The sequence below is a fragment of the Pinus tabuliformis genome, chromosome 5_2 (assembly GCF_031772625.1).
Source record: "Pinus tabuliformis cultivar Carrire ecotype Pingquan chromosome 5_2, CPIR1, whole genome shotgun sequence".
In the NCBI taxonomy this organism is placed as follows: domain Eukaryota; kingdom Viridiplantae; phylum Streptophyta; class Pinopsida; order Pinales; family Pinaceae; genus Pinus; species Pinus tabuliformis.
In genome coordinates this window covers 86,133,780-86,141,195 of record NC_142306.1, presented here as the reverse complement: position 1 = coordinate 86,141,195, position 7,416 = coordinate 86,133,780, and the positions used below count along the sequence as shown (strand labels likewise).

The following is a 7,416-nucleotide window of genomic DNA, read 5'->3' as shown; positions in this document are numbered from 1 at the left end:
ATCCAGAATTAGCTTGTTTTTGAGTGTTTTCAGGTGGAGAACTGATCTTTAGTGCTGTGGTTTGCTGACCTTGTTCCTCTAGGGGTAGGAACAACAAGTTTAGGGACTTTGGATCCCTTAGATTATTGACATTTCATGCTTCATGCTGTAAGGCACAAAAATGTCTATAACAGTTGCCCCCTAAAGTATGAGGTCGTTTATCGGGTGAAATGCTTTATCAGGAGGATCCGAAGTTCATTCAATCGCTGAGAGGTGACCTGTAATAAAATACAATACAATACATTATTTTTCATTCTGCTTTCATGATCTAGCTGAGGCGGGCATTCCCATGCTCAGCTTTATAAATTCATTTTAGTACATAGAACAGATGATCGTCTGATAGTAGACGGATAATTCTCTACTGAAATTATCATCCTTTGAGTAGGATGATCATCTGCTGCAATGATGTACATATCAAATGTTTTTATATTTCCTGAATATATATCGCAGCCCGGATGGATGAAACTAGATCCGGGGTCTTCAAACTCGTTCGATCTTCACTCTAAGTACAAGTTGATCCATGTGAGAATTGCGCTGAAGTCGAACATGGAAAGACATCGCTTGATTACCGATCAATAATGTAAACCGTTAACAAGCGCGAGATGAATCACCGATAATGATAATGACCCTCAAGGTACTGCAGTACAATTCACGTGGTGTGAATAAAGGACTTGGCGTCGAACACCACGCAAAATCTTCTGGTCGAAGGTCATTGATGTATACCTGTCGCCGGAAGTGAGAAACTTGCCATTGAGGCATGCAAGCTTCAAAGTACTGAAGGGGTTGTTCCTAGATCAACTTCTTGGATAATGAGCTGAAGTCGACAAGAAGCGATCCGTCAAAGGAGGGCCTTAATGAATCCCACATCAGTGACACGGAACGGAGCTAATGATTTTAGTGGAGGTGAAAACAATCTGTGAAATATGATTCAGGGTGGTGATCATGGGTGGATGAAGGATAATGTACGGCAGTGGATGGGACACGGTTGACTCTTTCTGAACAACATCTCTTGAACATATAACGACACTGATGCGATGGATCGGTAGCATTACCCCAAATGTGGATGGTTTGGCGAAGACCATGGTGATGAGACCGGTGAATGAAACAACCCAACCCGATGTGATACGGAGGAAAAGTGTCATGCTCAAGAGCGACTTGCTACCATTAAAGCTTTGAGGTTCTCCCAATTTTTCCCCAGTCATTTCTAACCAGTAACTCTTTATTTTTCTCAAGCTTGAGGAGGATAACATATGCTTGTTCTATAACCTGCCCTTCGGGCAAGCCCATCGCTATGTTTTAACGAGCCTAGCGATAGGAAAACTCGTTCTCGTCTAAAGACAAGTTTGTCGCTATTTAATCATTTTAACGAGTCTAACGACAAGGAAAGCTCGGTCCTTTTCATTTTTAGAGAGTCTGAAAAGGTACAGAAAGTTAACTCCAAAATTTCATTTTTCGTCATCTAATCCCTTAAGTCCGAAAAAATATAAAACAATACAGAAGGGATGAGTTTTCGATAACTTTAATGAGCCGAATAAAACAAGCACTCGACCTTTTTGTGTAATAATCCCTCAGGTCCAAAAAGATTAAAATCTAGAGGAGGGATAGCTCTTCCGGTCACTTTAACGAGCTGGAAGGCCAAAACTCGGCAAACTTTTCATATTTTACGAGTCAGATGAAAAGAGCTCAAAGAAGACTCGTATTTTGAGGAATGAGTGATAAACAGGGATAGCAGCAAATTCCAGGTACAGGTTGGAATTTTCCAATCACGGCAGTGTCACAAGGATGGCTAAGTGAAATCACTCTTCGCAGCTGTTCCTCAAAATAGGTAAACAATCATATCGAGGTGAACGATTGGCCAAATGGAATGGAGGTGGCAGGTGCAAACACGACCAAGGCTTTTTTATGGCTAATAAATTTACGATCACAGTGGTTATTTACCGGGGTATGTTCATTTTTTAATGAGCTTGAATGCTCAATCTTATGTTTATTTTTTAACGAGCATGAACTATGTGCTAAAACTGCTCGGATCTCGCTTTTCTATTTTTTAACGAGCATAAATTCCGCGGTAAAACTGCTCGATATACCAGTCATAAGATAAGAATGTCTCCTGTGAGATAGCTATTTTTTATGGAGCTTTATCCCACGAAGCTATGCTCCTTCTCATCCTTTCTTTGTGCAAGTTCGGAAACGGCTAATCCTACGAGTTTAAAGGGTTATACCTACAGGTTTAAAGGGAAGACCTAAAAATTTAAAAAAAATAAATAGTCGTCCCTTGCTTGCACTCCAAAAGGTTTGCATGCCCCCAGGTATAAAGTAAAATTTCAAGGCTGCCCCTACTTATCCGTCAAAACATTTGTTTTAAAGGGTGAGGCTTGCCTCTTTCTGGTTACCCAAAGATTGTTTTGTTAACACCATCAAACGAAAACATCTCCTTGGCACTGTCTACCGAAGTAGACAATGGTGAATGACCTTTGTCAAACAAGTAACCTTAACAAAAGAATCCTATTCTAGAACAACCCCTCTTCCATCCACGGACGGGGTACGGACTAGTCATATTTTTTAGCGGAAATTCTGCCTTATACCCAAGGTTTCCTCTGCCCGAAGCAGACCAGGATGCATGCCCCCTGGGTTCCAGTCCCATCTTTCCGAGTCACTCGCACTCATCGGGAAGGAGGACTGGGGGTGGAGACATTTCTTGATTGAATAGACCATTCAGGGTTGGTATGTGACTATTTGCGATGCGTGATCCTGGAAATGAAAGTTGGTCTACGAGCTTGACCATCTTTCCTTCGTGTGGAAAACACATTACTCTAAAGAGTGAGGAGACTATTGCTCCCATGCAATATATATAGTCTCGTCCAAGGAGTAGGTTATAATCCAAGGGTCCTTGAACGACCATCACGTTCATTTGAACGATCTTCCCTTTCAATGTAACAGGTACATTGGGGAGGATCCCTAATGGTCGACTGGTTCCTTTATCGAAACCCGAGAGATTTCTTATCTCAGGCGAAAGCGCCGGGGAACCCAGTGCTTTCCAAGCAATAGAGGAAAGGATACTCACAGATGCCCCTTCGTCAATGATAGTTCCAGCCATTATCATTCTGTAAATTTGGACTATGATTCTGAATGGTACATTGGCTGGCAACCGGGGTCTGCCTAGTTGGTTCCAATCAAAGGACACAACCAGGTTGCTTGGTGGTGGGACCGAATACACGGCCAAATATGACCCTGACGATGTTCCTTCCTACGATAAAGGAATGGGCGCATTGCCCTGTTGCTCATCAGAGTCTGTGTTGATGAAAAGAATCTGGACGGTGTCATCCTTGTTCTCTTCAGTGAGGGTGTCATTTGAAGATGAATCTTCAATGACAATCATTTGAGGATGAAACCTCTGAAGGAAGAACCGGGTCAACTACCGTTTCGACCTTTGGACTTTCGTCCGGTCTGGATTCAGTAGGTTCATTCTCAATGACTGACGCTTCAGCTGACCACTTGAGCGGGCCAACTGTATTCTCAACCAACGAAGGACTTGGCACGAGTTTTTTGTATCCAGGAGGAAGTATTACCGGTGAAATCGGACGATCTTCCAAAACTCTCTTTGCTTCGTCTAAGAAGGGACAACGGTGGATGGCGTGATCGCCTTCACACAGTCTGCAGGGAGATCTTGCTCCCCCTCTTTGTCTTGAACCTTCACTTTCGCTGGTTGACGGTAAGCATTCAACATGGCTATCAGAGGTTGATGCTCCCGAATTGTGCAAACGAGGGGACCAATCCCTTAGTATCCGGGGAATACATGGACAATCCCTATGGAAGTGGTCTCCTCTACATATGACACATGGCGATTTAGGCCCGGTCTGTGCTGTGTGTGGATTTTCGTCAGATCTCTTTTGCTTGCCCCCAGTCGCCTTAGGCTCCTTCTTCTTCTTCTCTCTCTTCTTCTTCTCCTTCTTCTCCATGGGAGCTTGGCTTTTGCCGGCTCTACCTTGCGAAGATGAAGGATTGGAAGAAGAGTTATAGGAAGTAGAAGGCTGGTGGGCAGCTCTAGACTGATCTGACTGTTGACTCGACTCTTCAGGAACCATGGTGTTCTGAACTACATTGGTTGAGAATAGCCAAATAGGCAGGCCAATTGTCAGTCCTGGAAGCGACAATGTGGCCATGTGGGGCGCACCAACTTCTCCCCAAGAGGAGAAAGGACTAGGATTTCCATCATGTGGAATTCCTTGGTTGGGGCGTTCCATGTTCTCAACCTACAGATCAACGCAGGAATAGGAGGTGATTATGTTCCGTTTAAAATAAATTTTATAACGACGCTTTAGACACAACTTGCTTTTTCACTTTTTAAGAGTCGAGAAAAAGCTAAAGATGACTCTAGTCTCCTTCGATGTTTTAACGAGCCCGAAGTGACAAATGCTCGGATGGACATTTTCAGTTATAGAGTTTGAAAAAGGCCAAAAGAAACTACTCTGGAGTTCTAGGCAGAGGGTGTGCCAAACTTTTCGCAAAACCACAGAATACGTTTTACGGTACGAGTGGTCGATCTTCGTGAATGCTGTGTTCACTGCATTGCGATCAGTAGGGCGGCCGACACGGCTTCCTATGGATAAAGGCTTTGTTCCTATAGGGGTCTCCCAATATATACGCGACGGTACGTGGGAGCACAAGTCCGTATTGATACTTATCGCTTCACCGTGGAGGAATCACCCAACCACTCAACGCTAAGATATCACGTTTAACGACGTCGGAACACGTCTCTAGCTTAGACCTCTATGTGTTTGCGTTATGTTTCAATGCGTTGTTATGTAAATCCAATTTATTTTAAGGTTCATCTTGTTTAGCAGTTTGCCTTTATGGATCACCACGAGATGTATAGTAACACTCCTAAATGCAGTCTAAGATGATAAGCAAGCTTTTCAATCTTTCAACTTTGAAAATCTTAACTACTGAGGGAAAAGAAAGACATCATCTTTTCACACAGATCATAGAGCACACACTAATGCACTTTTTCCTAAATCAACATACAAGTTGTCAAAATGCACATGCACAATGCAGGTATTTATTTTCTCTTTCTTAATGTTGGTGTAATACAAAAAGAAAGCTGTTGTATAACTTTGAATTCAATTTCAAGTGAAAGCAAACAAGCTTGTCCAAAATGAAAAGACACCTTAAGATTTACTTGTTTCGACACTAGAAATATATAAATTCAAACCATATGATGAAAGCAAAAGTTCAATCAGCTATGAACAGCAAACAAACTAACTCTTAAGATCAAAACGACACTTATCACAGGTCTAGATCTAAGAGGCCACAGCAAGACTAGTTCACTTTCGTTATGGGAAGCTGTAAATGATATAAGAAATACACAAAGAACAAATACCGTTTCTTTATACAACCAAGGCGGAATAGTGGCAAGGAAATTTGGTTTCAGATAGGTACATTGACTGGTAACAGGCTGCAAAAACAAGGGTGAAAACAGGGCAATAAACAGGAGGGAACCCCAGTAGCACTAGGCAAAACTGGTTCAGCGCAGGTAGTACACTGGCAGTTTGACCTTCAGCGCAGGTAGCCCCTCGGAAACTGCGCTGAAATGCAGACTGCCTTCACAGTGCCTGCACTGAAGAGATAAACTTTCGTTTTTCTCAGTTTCCGGGTCACAGATTGCTCAAAAATTCACAGTTTTTGGCCAAATCAGAAGCTATCAGTCAAGCACACACTAAGGGATGAAAAGGAGGATGAAAAGCTATCACTAAGAGCTGTTCAGAGTCCTTGTGGATCAGCTCTTCAAATCATAAACAGGCCCAGAAACTGAGCTAGAGTAGCTGCCCTCTACTTTGCATTTGAAAGATCCAAATGCAGTTCGATTCGGTACTCCCTGTGTTTATGAAATGAATAGCAAAAGCACAAACAACCAACAAGATACGATCCCCAGCGGAGTCGCCAATTTGTTGTTGGGAAAAGTATCCAATACGGAATGACCCTATCCCACTCTAAGGGTGATAGTACCTCAGCAACAATCAAAGAAAAGCTATTCGAGATTACTTCTTTATGAGATGCAAGAGAGGGGAGAAAAAGATCCACTAACCGTTGTCTTCCGCTAATGATTGATCCAATCTTCCCTCTTTGCTGATTGCTCCCAGCTCCTTGCTCTTTCACTGGCCCAGCTACACCAAGATCCTGCAAAATGGCAAGAGAGGGAAACTACAAGAAGCATACATTCATAATTGATTCAAGGATTAGAATAAATCAAATACACAAGTATAGCAATACACCATTGAGACACATGCATATAGAAGAACCTCAAATGCTTTATTAATGGAAGAAGTAAAGTTCAGGAAGTAATACAACCATAAAAGGCCCAATCCAGCATCACCTCCCAGCAGAAAGAAATCTCCTCTTCACCTCCTTCAAGCAAATCACCCAATAGTTCTATACTCAAACCAACAGCACTTCCTTACATTCACAAGATTCCAGCCTCCATAGACCTCATGAGAGAGCTCTATATATAGGAGTTTTGGAGAAAGGATGAGTCAGCTTGTAGCTGGCATGAAGCTGACTAGTGTCCTCTCCCACTTCAGTTATTCTTCATTTCTTGAGTCCACTTGGAGGTTCTTGCTTCCACTTGGAGATCTAGACCCTCTTACTCATCACCAGTCGAATTCCCTGATCCAAGTGTCATTTTGGAAGCTTCCTGGGCATTGACACCTTGAAGAATGACTGTGCCACTTGTCCCAACTCGCCCAGCGTAGGTAGCCTTCTTTGCAGTTGACATTCAACGCAGGTACACAGTGGAGCAGTTGACATTCAGCGCAGATGCTCAGTGGAGCAGTTGACATGATCCAGAATTAGCTTGTTTTTGAGTGTTTTCAGGTGGAGAACTGATATTTAGTGCTGTGGTTTGCTGACCTTGTTCCTCTAGGGGTAGGAACAACATGTTTAGGGACTTTGGATCCCTTAGATTATTGACATTTCATGCTTCATGTTGTAAGGCACAAAAATGTCTATAACAGGCGACCCGGGTGGGCGACCCGTGGGCGACCCGTGCACGACGGGCGGGCGACCTGGACGGGCGACCCATGGGCGAACCACAGGCGACCCGTGCACGGCGGGTGGGCGCCCCGGGCGCCGCGACCCGTGCACGGTGAGCAATGGACAGTTTGGCGAGCTGCGACATCCGGCGGACAAGGGCGAGCTGCGGACGAGCTGCAGCGAGTTAGGACGTGGGTGCAGCTACCCGACTCGGCGAACAGGTTGACAGTTGAGGCTCGGGCGAGCTGAAACGGAAGGGCGACCCGAGGGCGACCCGCACCTGATGGGCGGGCGACCCGTGGGCGGCCCACACCCGATGGGCGGACCACCGAACAGCGAACATGGCGACGG

At 44.2% G+C, this 7,416-nt stretch overlaps 1 pseudogene; it reads right to left on the bottom strand.

Annotated features, from left to right (window-relative positions):
* The window catches only part of LOC149157669 (aldehyde oxidase GLOX pseudogene), a 23,803-nt pseudogene extending 16,593 nt beyond the window's left edge, over positions 1–7,210 (bottom strand).
* Positions 7,211–7,416: the final 206 nt, after the last annotated feature.